We start from the raw sequence: 14499 nt of genomic DNA, 5'->3' as shown, positions 1-14499 counted from the left end.
AGATCACCAAGACTGTTAATGTTATAATATACATATTAACAGTATGTGACCTCTAGGGGAAAACATAATAACAAGTGTATCATTGTCACGTTGATTTTAAATGTTTAAGGTTTGCGTCGACGGGTTAGCAACACCTCTCGAGCGAAGTACAGTATCAATATTATAATATAAAAAGTCACTATATATAAGGTAAAAGGAGCCAGAAAAGGAGTAATATTTGTTATAATATGTCTGTTTCTAAGAACAAGCTGCTGACGTTACAGAGAAAAAGGGAAAAACATGCAATACATTTTTTTTCTTCATATAAATGTTTACATATTGACAAATAGTCACAATGTATAACTAAGTACTATGCCTATGCCATCTTGAAACAATTTACAACTCCGGAATATGTTTGTTGACGCGAAAAGAGAATCCAATGCTGGAGAACAGAACTTGCAACAGAGATTGGCGATTCAGAAATAACTCGGGGAAAACGAAACTAATTGCACAGTAGGTGTGGTTTATAAAGTTTTTTGTTTTTTAGTAGTCTATGGAAGGAAGATGTGGCTAAGCCTATGTAGATGGCATGTTTTGCAGTTTACAAATGCTCACGTTTTAACAGTTGTTTGTCTGCATGTGTTCGGAAAAGTTTCAAACTGTGAAGCTGTAAAGGTTTCGATTTTGATAGTAACTCGTCTAAGGTATTATTATCTACATACGTTGAAGAGTTTAAAAAGTGTTACTCGGTAAACTGTGTTCTCTGCATTTTCATGATTAAAAGCATCTAAATGGAAGACGTATAAAACATATTGTTATCATTAGAAGAAAAAAAAAGGTTTAATATTTGTTATTTTTATGGTTCTTAATTTAAAAAATGCTAGCATTTGTAGATCGTAATCCTACCCTCGGAAAGGTGTGCTGGCACTTGGGGCATTGGGAAGGTTATTAAATAATAAATGCCCTTTTCTATGCACCTGTAGACTTGGCTTTTAAACTTTCAATTGCCTAATCTGTATATTTACACTTCCTCCAAACATTTTGGTACTGCTATTTTAGTATTGCAGTGAGCCATTCAGCAGTATGTGTTTATGTATACATTGTTCTAAAAGTGAAGCTGCCGTACATTTTGCCAGACACTCTCCTTGCAGAATTGTAATAATTCAGCCAGTACCCAAGTAGTCATGGTGCTAAGTGGACTGCTTGAAAGTTCTATACACTATGCATGCACTCTTCTATGCATGGGAAAACTTGTCTTTTATAGCTTTTATTATCCAGTCTATGTTCTTACACTTCTAGCAAACTCTTTGTGATTGCTGATTCAGTATTGTAGTGAAGTATCCTGCAGAATGCCCTTATGTATGCACTGTGCTAAAAATGAAGCTCTTCCAAATTCAGACAGACACTCTTGTTGCAGAACTGTAATTATCCAGTCAGTACTCAAGTGATCATGGTGCAAAGTAGGCCTTAGGCCATGTACTGCTTTAAACCTGTATAGAGTATGCTTGCACTCTTCTATGTAGTTGTACATTTGTTTTTTATACATTCAATTGTCCAGTCTGTTTCATTAGACTTTCACAATCACTCTCACTCCACTGTTTCAATATTGTAGTGAGCCATTCAGCAGTATTTCCTTATATATGTACTGTGGTAAAACTGAAGCTCTTATGAATTCAGTCATGCACTCTCTTTGCAGAACTGTAATCATGCAGTCAGTGCCCAAGTAATTATGGAGAAAAGAAGCCCTTAGTATATGGACTGCTTCAAACTCCTATTTACTATGCATGTACTGTTCTATGCACCTGCAACTTTACCTTTTATATTTTGAATTCCCCAGTCTATCCTCACACTTCCAGCGAACACTCTGTCATTCCTCTTATAGTTTTGTAGTGACTCATTGATCAGGGTGTAGTAATCCATTCTCTAATTTGAAACAGTAAACAGGAGATGTACAATAAGTGGTACATTCCCAGAGATATGACAGTTATTGTGCACTGTGATATCAGCACAATGGATGCACCGTATTTATAATGTAGTGTATTATGAAGCAAAAACGGCACAGATATGTGATGTGTTCGTGTTGTGAAGGTGGGGCATTGCTTGACTTGCGTTCCAAGTGCAACGCAGCTCCAGCAATGCTCTTGGGGTTCTATCCTCACAAAGCTGTGTCAACCCTTACACCTGTTTCAAGCAGGAGCAGGGTTTTGATGTAGCATAGCACTAAAAGTGACAATGAAATATTATAGATTTCACTCAGTCACTTTTAGGAGGTTTTCCTATGCTAGAACACTTGCACCCCCCCCCCCCCCTCTTTGCACAGGAAAGTCTCTTTCTGGCACAGGGCTTTAGAATATGATGCACCTTCCATATGCATCACATTGTAAATATCAGGTACTATGGTACATATTTTGCAACACCGCGGCATCACAAAAGTGACGGAAAAGATGTAAAAGAGGTACAAGGGGGTTGTAAATTCGCTCCTAACACATACAAATTCACCCAGGCAGTTTCACTAGCCGTGCAAATGGAAGTATAGACTTCTAACATATTTATATTGATGTGTTACATTGAAGTGCTTCAGAGTTACTACAGTATAGTATAGGTAAACACCTTATACATTTATGCTGTAGCACTCTCTTATACTTTTTGCACTTTCACATTCACTATACACTACTAATTCATTCATTCATTTATGCACTACACATTCATTCTGATAAAGTTTTAAACACTAATGTAGAAATATAGTTATTTTTTAAGCCAGTGAAGGTAGTTCTGAAAATAAGTGTTTTTTTCTTTTTAGTTTTCTATCTATTTTGTATTTTTTCAGGAAGTTTTTAGTTTTTTTTTTTAACCCAAAAAATGAAACTGCAAACAAAAAAACTGTGGAACAGGAAGAAAAAAGGAAAAAAAATATTATTGTTTTGGGCAACGGTGCTCTTCTCTGCTCTTCACAATGAGGTGAATAGACTGCTCACCGTAACAAAGGAGTTCTCTGCAAAATTTACAATGAATTGTAAGATTTGCAAACTGAGGCATAATAATAGGATGCAGAATGTTTGGAGGAGGTGGTGGGGCTTTTGAGGTAGAGGAACTGCAGGTTGAGGGTTTTCCTGGAACCTTTGTGTTGTCATCCTTCCATAATTATTTGGATGCAAATTTTTGACATGGTGAATCATTGAGGCTGTCCCGAAAGAGTACTTTTTAGTGGGGTCAGCCCTGGAAAGTGTAACCTCACAGATCTTGCATGTTACTTTCGGTGCATTCACGTTTTTCTGTCCCTCCGGAAATGAAGAAAACTTCCAAATGAAAGCTTCTTTTCTCTTTTTCTGAGGTGGCTTAGTAACAAATTGTTTCTTAGAGGAATGTACTGATGAAGTCTCTAAAAGAGCAGCCATTGTAGAGTTTGGTTGTAAAAGACTACAGCTCCACAGAATAGATGTTTTTCCTGGGAAAGTCGAAGTAGGATAATCAAAATGAGAGGGGTCTTTCAACAGTTGGAATAGGAAGTATTATGAACTAATCAAAACTCTCCTTTTATGGTCAGATGACTTTGCGTATGCTTACAGTGCTCTTAGGATGCGAGAATGTACGGCGTACCTTTGCGATTTGCGTAATTGCTTTTAAAAGTAATAATTGATTATTAAAAAATTTTAAAAAAGTATTTTCATGTGTGTCCTAGATACTGTTTTCCCTTAATATGTACATTAAATACATAAATATATGTTTTTGAACAATTAGAAACTTTTGCGCCGTATGCTTACGTGGCACCGTATATGACGTCACGCAGAAGCGTTGATGCGATGCGCAAGGTCAAAGTGTATCTGTAACAAGTGCGTGTCTATGCGCAGAGGACCATTTGCCGTACAAAGTGTGGTGCGATCACTGTATGCAAACGGTGCGATTACTCAAATCAATATGAAAAAGGAATTATAGAGATTCTCATTGTAAATAATGGAGAGAAAAAAATGTGATTTAGTTTTGTTATCATTTTACATTAAGAATATGAAATATAATTTAAAAAATAGAATTAATATAAATATTTTTCATAAAAAATTAGTATGAAAAGAAAGAAATGTAATAATTTATACATTTAAAAATTATCATTTACTAAACCTTTGAAATTCACTGAAAAAACCATAGGTTTCAGCCGCATTATAGTTAGGAATTAGCATTTAAAAAACCTTGCAAATTCACTGAAAAAATCATAGGTTTCACACATGTTATAGTTAGCTGGGCATTTCACTCATACGAAACCTTTGAAATTCCCCCGTTATAGTTAGTTCAGCTAACTATAACTAACGCGCCCACAATGCACTGCTGATGACGTCACATGTTAATTCACTCATGACATGGTCAGTGACATCACTCATGACATCACTGATGACATCACTGATGACATCTAAAATGACATCACTGAATTGATGTTATTCCAGAGCCTCTTGACCTCTTCCATTGTCCTCTTTAGCACTCTGCCTGCATTCACCTTGTCCACCATGGACTGCCATAGTCCATTTTTGGTTGCCAATGACATAGTGGACGTGACGAACAGTTGTTGATGGTGTTCGACCACCTCCGTTATCAGAATCCTGTTTTACTGCGGACTGAAGCGCTTCTTCCTACTCTTCTCCATGGCCTTCCCTGACCCCGAGGTCCCAGGTAGGCCCTCCGGGGGGCTTGTGGGCTTCTGATTCTCCGCCGTACTTGCTCCGTCAACATCCATTGTGCTTTTCTGTTGTTTGTCATTTGTTTGGCAGTTTTTTTCTACTTTTATGGTGATTTTTCCTGCATTAAGCGTGTAAATTGCAGGCCTGTAGCTGGTTTCGCTGATTTCTAGTATCACGTTTGGCCTCATCGCTGTTTTTTTTGCGTTCGTGTTTTGCATTTTTGTGGCGTGGCGCTGATTTTAATGCGATCAGTTGACGCGTTATCTGGAACCTATTGCATGGTACCGCTGTGTTGAGAATGCTTGGTTAACACGGCTTAATTTTCCTGCGATGTTGGAAGTTGCATTATGTAACTTTTGCAATGATTATCACACGTTCTTGAGAATATGCCCCTAAGTGCACTCTCACATGCGCAGCAACAGAACTATGACATGAAATTGGAAGAGGGTTTAGGAGGTTTGATTTTAGAGGAGATATGGTGTAGATTTGTATAGTAGCAGCCAAGTCTTTGATATGTCTGTGGAGCACAGCAGCAACATAAGGCCAATGCGTATAAAATCCTCACCAGGTGATGTTATACACTTGTGAGATAGCACGCAATGCTGAGAATGCCTGCCTGACCTTTGTTGGTGGGGTTGTGGGGAGAGGTGTGCCCATATCCACATTTGGTGGCAATGGACATTACTGAGAGGGTTCTGGATGGTGGTTGTCCAGCACATCCATTCAATCTGTATGGTGGAGCAAGCGTTAGGCACGTTGGTATTGCTCCTGAGGGAACACGGAATGGATTTGGTGTACCTTATACAAAAAATAAAGGCAAACTCTTGACTCTTCTCCTGTTGACAGCCAGACTTTCTACTGCCCACACTTGGAGAAATCTAGTTCCCCAAAGCCTCACGCGGTGGCGGACCAAGGTCTGATATAATTATGGAATGGAGCGCTTGACCACAATTATTATGGATAGTCTGTGTAAATTTGAGAGAATTTTGATGTTGTTCAAAACGTATGTTAAAAGGGAGTGCATGCAGCCTAATCCGACCACGGTAATGCCGAATACTTTGCTTAGTTCTCATTTGGTGGGGGAGAGGGGACACTCTCCTCATCCGAAGGTGATTCAGATGCTGCCACTAATGGTCTGCTGTGACTTTTCGCCACCCTTTGAGAATGTGATATTGTTACTGTTGTTCTTGCCAAGGTGATGCCTGCTACAGGAAACTGTGTGTTATGTTAGCCCAGGTGCCCTCTGCTTGGACCCAGTGTTTGATTAAGCTGTTCAGTGTCTTGAGAGGCAAACTCAGTTTTAGAAAAAGGTGCATATCACAGAGTAAGTTGCATGAAGAGTCAAAGCAGCTAACAGCATTTATAATACTGGATGGTGTTTTCGGTTCATCATGGTGCTGTTCTGTTTTACATCAGCTGCCAGTGTATGCAGGTAGTCTGTCTTACCCCAGGGTTGGCGTGTGGTAATTCATTCACATGCTGTGATCTCCCTACCCTGCCACCATGACAGGGCAGATCAACTTCACATGAGCCTTTCCTTGACTGCTGGTAGTGCTGCTGCAGAATCAGCTGCTCCCAGTGCTTGAAATATAAACATAGGTCAGATAATCTTTATTGAGTACCTGTTGTTTCTGAGAAGTGGCGATGTTCTCCAATTAAAAGTATTACATTTCTCTTGAGAAGTGCAGGTTCTCTCTCGAAATAAAAAAGTGCTAGTATTCAGTACTGGCCCATTCAAAGCACTGGTTGTTCCCCTGTCCAACTCGGAATGTCAGATAGAACACAATCTGCCACACATCAGACACCTCTGGAAGGCTAATAATGCTGGTACAGAGTCAAACTACTCCAGCTGAAATGCTTTCAAGGCAGGAGCACTGAATACCCCGTAGCAGGCAGGTCCAATGTACCTCATGATCGCTATGGAAATTCAGGAAAGGACTCAAGCCTTGCCTGTTCGAATAAGCAGTACCCCACGTAGCAGCTAGCAAATCCAGCACCTTGATAACCTCATGGGGGATTTGCCGCGCTCTATAAGTTCTGATGATCGATTGATTGCTTTAGTGCCTCTGAAGGTAACAGGGAATGGGGCTCAATCACATAGATGTCAAGCTCACCATCAAAAGGCCTGTGCTGCTGGCAAGAGTTAGTCACATGTCTAGGTACACTCACTATACTATATAATCAAGTTTGGTCGGTAACCAAACCTGTAGACAGGCCAGACGTTTTTCCAAAAGGTTACAGCGATAAAGACATTGATATGCATGGCTTCTTTATTGAAAAAGTAAAGTGTTTAGGCAGAGAGCAGGCTTCATTGGGGGTAATTGTGGGCCATGCTGCCCCGTTTCTCTATTCCTGCTGCCTACCTATGTGATTCAACTATTTTAAAACTGCTGTATAATTTGCTTTAATTTTTTTAACAATTCTATATTGCTTCATTACGGGGGTAAACTTAATTAAGGTGTGAGTGTAGCTCCTGCACTGCTGCGTGTTGCAGGGTGCAGGAGCGCTGAAGTCTTATTTTGCATTCTTCACCTTTTCCAAAGTTAAAATTTGCACAAGCCCTCTCACCTGGGTAGCGCTGATGAAGAGGGGCTCTTGGCTTACTTACTTGCCGCTTTGGGTGCGGCCATTTTCATTCATCCCAGTGGGGACATTTTTGGACACCAGCTTGAGTTGGCAGTCTAGATGTCGACCAGCAAGCCTCAACCCACTATTTAATAGGATCCGCAATGCGGAAGCGCACCGTTGGAGTGCCAAAGGCAAGCCCGTCTGCACCCGTCCGCGTCCAGACCCCAGCCAGTGCCAACCATGCTGCCCGAAGGGGGCGTGGCCACTGAGGCGACCAAGTTGGCCACCTCCGATTGAAGCTCTGCCATTCGGGCGGCCAATTTACCACATCCTGCGGGCCTAAACCGGACCTGCCCCTGCAGCCTACTTTCATCCTGAAGCTGTAGTGATTTGCTACCATCCGGTACCCGTCTCGGGCTCGGGAGTGACCTGAGAGGCGTCATCAGCGGAGGGGACAGAGAGCCTCGGCGTTCTACCTGCACCCGGCCGTCTGGTGGGTGCTGCACGGAGGCGCTTTGCCTTGTCCCGTGCTCACTCGGGGTGCTGGGGGCCCCTGTGCTCTCCCTTTGGTCTGGGCTAGGGGAGGGGCTGCACTGGTCCCACGGCTCTGGGGCGTGCGGTGGCCTTTGGGCCTGGTGCGTAGGCCGGGGACTCGATTTGCGGCCCAGCCCGGCGGACTCTGGGGGTTTGTGCGCGGTGTCCTGGGCACTGCGGGGGGCGCGTGGGCTGTGGGGGCGCTTCGGGTGTTTGCGCCGCATCGGTACCTGGTGGCCACGCCATCCCTCGGTGCCCTCCTCCCGCAGCCACTTGGTGGGTGTAGTTGTGACGCTGCAGGCCCAGCAGCTCAGCCTTTGCTACCACGGTAGCTCCAGTCAGCCATTTCGCCAGGGTGTGCTGCCTCTTCTATTCGAGTCTACTCTGAAGTCCCGGGGGCGGAGCATCGTCCTGGCCAGCTGCGAAGTGTTGGGGATGCCTCTTCCCGGATACAGTGGTGGCATGTGTATGGCCTCTCTCTCTTTATTGCGCCACGTCCTACCGCACATGCTGCTTTGCTGTTGATTCCGCCGTGCGCATGATCTGCCGGCGCCATTCTTCTGTTCTTGGGCCCAAAGCTGTTGCACACTCCACCATTCCCTGAGGCTACCTTGTGGTTTTTGGGTGAGTCCCTGATACACGGTCGTTATTTGCTTGCCGCCCGTTGGCATTTCACCTGGTCTTGACCCCTGCTGACCTGTGGGCAGGTGTGTCTACCTCCTGGGCCTTCCTGCTAGTGCTCGTCACTCTGCTGGGGATGCTCCGCTACTCACTGCTGCCCACCCGCCATCATGGGGAAAAGGGACCCTAATCAGCGGAAGCTTAGCTTCGACAAGACCTCCCTTCTGGCTGCTGATGCCCCCCCTGGATCCACTTCGGGTGCGGCAGCTCCCCCCGCTCATGAAGACACCACCTCCCTGGTCACGTCCATGATGGGTGAGATGAGGGCCGGTTTCAAGGCACTATACAGCAGATTTGACTCTCTGGAGCAGAAGCTAGCTGACATAGGGTATAAAGTCCAGGCCCACAACCGCCAGCTGGACGTAGTTGAATCCCGAGTCTCAGACATTGAAGATGCGGCTAACAAGTCATTGAAGCGACTCCAACATGCAGAAAAAATTCTGAAGGAAGTGGCCATTAAAAATGAAGACCTAGAGGCGCGTGGACGACGCAACAACATCCGCATTTTAGGCGTGGCAGAGACTACCCAAACTGGTAGAATGGACGTGTTCATCGAAAATCTCCTCATCTAATTGTTTGGCAGGGAACCATTCACTCAGGGGTTTGTGGTGGAGCAGGCCCACCGTTCCCTGGGCCCTCGGCCTCGGCCGGGTCAACCACTGCACCCCATAATTGCCAGGATCATGAACTTCCGCAACCGCGACTCTCCCCTTCGAGCTGCCCGTGAAAAGGGAGAGATACAGTGGCAGGGTGGCGCACTGTCCTTCTATCCGGACTTCACCCACATGGTACAAGAAGCGCAACAAAAGAACACTGGAGTTAAAGATGCCCTGAGGAATCTAGGCCTTAAATACGGTATGCTTTACCCTGCACGCCTCAAGGTTGAAGTAGCTGGCAGACTCCGCATTTTTAACACCCCCATGGAGGCACAGGAGTTTTGTCATACCTATAAAAAACAGGGTTCTCAGTCAAACACGGACTCTAGAATGCCCTCCCCGGGGGGAGTGACTCCCAGCACCACGTTGAATTATTCTCGGACTCAGGCCCTGGCTGACATTTTCACATGTTTTCTGTATTATCAGCTTTGGGATTGCTTGTCTGAATTCAGGTCAGGTTCATCCATGATTAATCGTATTAGTTTGCCCGGACGTCGTGGCGTCGCTGCCCCCCATGGCGTATGCCTCTGATGTCTTGGTTTTTGCAGGAATTTTCGATGCGGGGGTCTATGTAGGCAATGTAACTATGCCATGTTTATCGCTTCATTTCACCGCCACATTGTGTTGGGTTTTCCTCTTAGGGGTTTGTGAGAGGTTGGGTGGGGGTGAGGGGGGGTTTGTTTGGTACTGTTTCATTTTTGCTTGTTACATCATTTGTCGTCTAACGGAATACGAGGTGAGCTGCTCATTGTATAGGTCAATTTTGCCCTCCATGTCTATATGGCCAAGTTAGGTTTGCAGCTCGGCCCTTCCGAGCTTTCGTTAATGTCCTGGAAGGTTCGGGGGCTGAACAATTCTAAGAAATGTAAGCAGGTCCTTAACTACATAGCCAGACACAGGATTGATATAGTCTTTTTACTGGAGACACATTTATCTCTTGCTGACACTACACATGTCGCTAGGAGTTGGGGTGTACACCAATACTTCTCCCACTACAGCAGATATGCCAGGGGGGTTGCTATATGTATCCACAAGTGTGTACCATTTGCACTATCTCATACCATCATCGACAAAGACGGCAGATATGTCATAGTCGCGGGGACCCTTTTGGGGCGCAAGATCACACTGGTTGGGGTTTATGGCCCTAACCCCGACACCCCTTCTTATTTACACGAATTACAAGTTCATCTACTCAATTTGGTGCCGGGTTTATTAATCGTTGGAGGCGACTTCAATCTGTTGCTTAACCCGGCCAAAGATAGCACATCTTCTGCCCCTGACACTAAGGCCCGCTCACGCCCAGTTCTGCTCGACATATGCTCCCACTTTTCTCTTATAGACATTGAAGCTGCCATGCATGCATCGTTGCCTGCCTACTCCCATTACTCTGGGTACCACAATACCTGGACCAGGATCGATTACTGGCTCATCTCCCCGGGGGTGGTTGGCTGGGTAGGTGACCTTCTTACACTCCCACGCACCCTGTCCGATCACTCTCCCATAGTCCTGAGATTGAAGATTCCTTTGGCGGGTGGCTATGAGAGACAATGGCGCTTTCTCGGGAGGGCTCTGATGGACCCTGTTTTCATGGAAGAGGTTAGGATGGCCATTGAGGAATATTTTGAGCTCAATACGGGCACGGTGGACACCTGGGCGGCCCTTTGGGAGGGATTTAAGACCACCATTCAGGGTGTTTGCATAGCTAAGCACACTGATGTGTTGCGTGACGTTCGCACTACGCTGAACCGAATTGAGCGAGACATTGCAGCGCTTGACGTGGAACAGCTCCGCTCTCAATCTGCTGAGAGAGAGGTCAATCGTTTACAGTTGATGGTGGAGTTTTGAGATGAGGCCGATAAAGAACTAAGGTTTTTGACTAAACAGCACCCGGCTCGGCAGTATGGGGAAGGCGACAGACCAGGCAAGCTTTTGGCACACTTGCTTCGTCCCCCTAACACTTCATCTTACATTACGGAAATCAGAAGCCCCATGGGAGACATACTCCGTACCACACCTGAGGTTTGTGAGGCCTTTTTATCCTACTATAAATCCTTGTATACATCCACGTTATCGGATGGCTGCACAGAACGAGGTGACTACCTCAACGAGATTGCGCTGGTTTATTTGGAGAAATACATGCAGGACTTCTTGGCCACTCCTATCACACAAGATAGTATTGTTGAAGCTATTGACTCCTTGAGAGGTTCCTCGGCACCTGGCCTGGGTGGCTTCTCCGCGGACTTCTACAAGGCCTATAAGGAAGTATTGGTCCCTCGCTTGGTGGAGGTCTATGCTGAGGCTCTCGAAACGGGCTGCTTGCCCCCCACCTTCAGGGAGGTGGTCATAGTGCTGCTCCCAAAACAGGGCAAGTACACCACCTTGTGTAGTTCATATAGACCTCTATCTCTATTAAACATGTATTACAAGATCCTTGCAAAGGTTATTGCCATCCGACTATCATTGCTGTTGGAATCAATTATATCTCCGGCCCAGTCCGGTTTTGTTCCACACCGATCTACCTCACTCAATCTTCGGACCCTCTTCTCTGTGCTGCACCGCATTGATCCGGCCACTCCTGCAGCAGCGGTTGTTCTTGATGCCGAAAAGGCATATAATTCTCTGGAATGGCCCTTTTTTTTGTCCATTATGGTACGTATGGGAATACCCAAATGCTTCGTCTCTACAGTTGCACTGTTATATACTCTTCCCACGGCCAGACTGCGTCTCAATGGCACCATCATAGAGCAGTTCCCCCATTACGCGACGCATGCAACAGGGATGTCCCTTGTCACCACTGGTGTACATTTTAGCAATGGACTCGTTGGTCCGTCACTTTCAAGAGAACCACTTACACCCCGGTCTCCAGTTTCGCACTGGCCCACTATTAATTTCGCTATATGCAGACTATACCATCTTATATGTCAGGCAGCCTCAGATCAACCTTGAGCCTTTGATCTTAGAGATAATCCATTTTGGTAAGTTCTCTGGGCTACGCATTAATTGGCATAAGTCTGTCATTTTTCCGCTCACCCCGGGTACTGAGGAGTGGCCTTGTTCCTTCCCCCTTACATGGAACCGGGACTCGGTGAAATATTTAGGAGTCCACGTGCACTTAGACACCGCTTCCATCATTAGATTGAACTACGGCACCGCGGTGACTGTCCTGGAGGGCCAGATTGAGAGATGGAATCGCCTCCCCATATCTATGGCTGGGCGTATTGCCATAATTAAAAAGTTAGAGTTGCCACGGATCTTGTATCTCTTCAACAATATCCCTGTGCCCCTTACCAAGGTCTTCTTTGCTCAATTACGATCCTTATTGCTACGGCTGGTGTGGGGCAATTGGAATCCACACGTGTCTTGGCGTGTTTTGACACTCCCATACGAGCGTGGTGGTTTTGGGGTCCCTGATTTTTATCTTAATTTTTTGATTGCTCAATGCTCCTATGCATATCCTTGGTCCCACCCTGATGCCCGCATTAATTATTTGAAGCCTGAGGCCGACCTGGTCCTGCCCGGGCTGCTATCTACTACCCTCCCGTCGGGTTTCCCCAGAGACCCGCAAGACATTCAAATGGTCTCTTCAACCTGCTGGGCGTGGGGGAGACTGCGCAGACTCATTGGCCTCAAACAACTATACTCTCCAGCTCTCCCTTTGCCCAACCCTACCTGGCTCCCGATTACGGGGGGAGTCCGCTGTGAGGCACACCTTGAGTAAATTTCATACCTTCACAATTGGTGATCTGTTCCCTGATGGCCACGCCTTCTCAATCACTGAAGATCAACGCTTTACAGAGCGATTGTTTATGGACTCCTTTGTGTTGACCAGATTGCGCTCTTTGCTACGTGCCTCGTTCCCCACGTTTCCCCTTGCTTCTGAGGAGGCGTCTCCCCTCACATTTCTCATTCAGCACCCCTCAGCTGCTCATTTAGTTTCTAAATTATATCGTATGTGCAGTGATTTCCTCCCTTCCCTTGACTCCGGGGTGCGACTTGCATGGGAGGCTGATCTGGGCTACCCTATCTCGGACGAGCAGTGGAAGTGGTGTTGTAGGGCTACAAAAGACGTCTCCCTCAACAGTAGGCACAAGCTTTTACACTTTAAATTTTTGCGTAGGGTATATCATACCCCAGCACGCTCGCACAGGATTAACCCAGAGCGTTCTCATGCATGCCCCAAGTGCAAAGCCCCTTTCGCAGACTTCGCGCACCTCTCATGGTCCTGCCCACTAATTCAGGATTATTGGTCCCAGGTTCAACGCATGTTTAGTTATATGCTACACCTAAATCTAGTCCCCACCCCTGAGATTGCCCTTCTGAGCTATGTCGCCAATTTCCCACGTGGTGTGTGTAAATTAGCGGCACTGGATTTTTGTTAGCAAAGCGCAAGGTGGCAATGCTATGGTGCGATCGCCGTCCTCCGAAACATGGCTCTTGGCTCCGGAGTTTGGCCTTCTGCAACACTAACAGTGAGAAATTTTCAACCATGGTCCCCTCCTCTTCTAGACCCATTGACATCTGGGGCCCATATCGCACGTACGTTACCAAAACTATGGCTGAGCGCCAGACACGTCTAGATCATCAAATTGTTCCTGAGGGGATAGGTTGAGGGGCTGTGCATTGAATCATTTTTGTACATTAATTTGTATGTGCCACAGACAGATGTTAATTTCTGGATGGGCGGGTGGGGCGAGTTGTTGTGCTATCGTCGATTGGGTTTACTATTGATTAACAATGGGTCGAGTTATGTGCTCTCCCCCCTACCTAGGGTTTTCCCGAACGATTGTCTCCTCTCTCCCTTTTTTCATTTCCCTTTTGATATTTGATATTTGCCGTATTATATCGAATCCTTATTGGCGATTGTTGTAATGTTTACGTCCTCTAATCTGCCTATGACTTGGTCGATTGTTATTATATGAGTATGCTCTGTCTCTTGTACTTTTACACATGCGGAAATATGTGACACAATATTATACAACCAATTGTTTTAATTCTGTTTTTTTTTGTGGAAAATGATGAATAAAGATTTTTAAAAAAACATGCTGCCCATATTTCTAATTTGACCCGCATTGTTTGGTCTAGAGAGCAACAGCTCATTATGGACTAAGCAACCTGCTTGAAAAAGGTCAAGATAGACCTGGGGACTGTCGACTCTGATTGTTGGAATTGTACATGTTATTGCCCGCTTGCGAACGCTTTATACTGTGTTAAGTTAGCATTCATGTTGCCATTTTATTAGTAGCTGCCATTTTGCTCTATGATTGAAGCTAAGCTTCTGCCTCATTTTGCATACCTCAGCGAAAAGCTGCTGTCCAGTTACTTCTTATCGTATTCAAGGTTGAATCCTGGTGCACTAATGAATAGCTAATTCTGCCTTTGCATGCCTTTCTTCTATCATAGCCCTGCTCCCATACCAG

Source organism: Lissotriton vulgaris, chromosome 7, assembly GCF_964263255.1.
Source record: "Lissotriton vulgaris chromosome 7, aLisVul1.2, whole genome shotgun sequence".
Taxonomy (NCBI): domain Eukaryota; kingdom Metazoa; phylum Chordata; class Amphibia; order Caudata; family Salamandridae; genus Lissotriton; species Lissotriton vulgaris.
This window is presented reverse-complemented; position numbering follows the sequence as displayed.